An 800-nucleotide genomic window follows, 5' to 3' on the forward strand; every position below is an offset into this window, starting at 1 on the left:
TGACAAAAACATAATTTCTTGACTTTACTCTATCCTGGGTTTGTCCATATATTATGTACCCAGGATAAATTTGGTTTATTTCATTATAACTTCATTGTTTTCATAGCAGGGTGTTGCTTTAAAACTGCAAGGTACCATATAGATCATAGACTGCACATCACAGGCATATGTATCAATACCACTCTCCAACCACTCCAGATATCAGTTTGATACCAGATGTGTTGAAACAGGTACAAGTGATTCCAGGCTTCATGTGTGTGCGTCCTCCTTATATGTCCAACTAGGATTATGGTTACTGTGAAGCTGGTGTTACATGACAGGCTCACTGTTGTTCCATCTCCAAATCTGCTGCTTCTATATCTTTGTGCACAACATAAGACTCGTGAGAAACAAAGTTCTCCATAAGAACCATAAAGCCTCATACTGCACTCAGTTGATGAGGATTCCTACATTTTGGTCAAGAAGCCACAACTCCAGAATGCAAGGATTAGAGATTTGGTTGACATCAACAAACAGATGCCTAGCTAAAATGAAATTGTTTCAAAACCATTTTGTGAAATTTTTGGTGATGTTTTATCCACGTGAAATTGTAAAGTTATGAAACGTTTTTGCAACATTTTCTGTAAACATTTGTTTTAACTTTTCAACGATGTTTTGAGAATGAACCAGGATTTGGAAGAGCTCAGTTAACATTTAGTTGTTGTTCTGCTTACTAAATACCTGTTAATACAATGCATATGACTGTGACAAATTGCCAAAACTGTCACTGTTACAGCATTTGTTTAGACCCAATTAAGAGT

This window comes from Haliotis rubra, unplaced genomic scaffold (genome assembly GCF_003918875.1).
Source record: "Haliotis rubra isolate DU_JTF1 unplaced genomic scaffold, ASM391887v1 Scf1264, whole genome shotgun sequence".
Taxonomy (NCBI): domain Eukaryota; kingdom Metazoa; phylum Mollusca; class Gastropoda; order Lepetellida; family Haliotidae; genus Haliotis; species Haliotis rubra.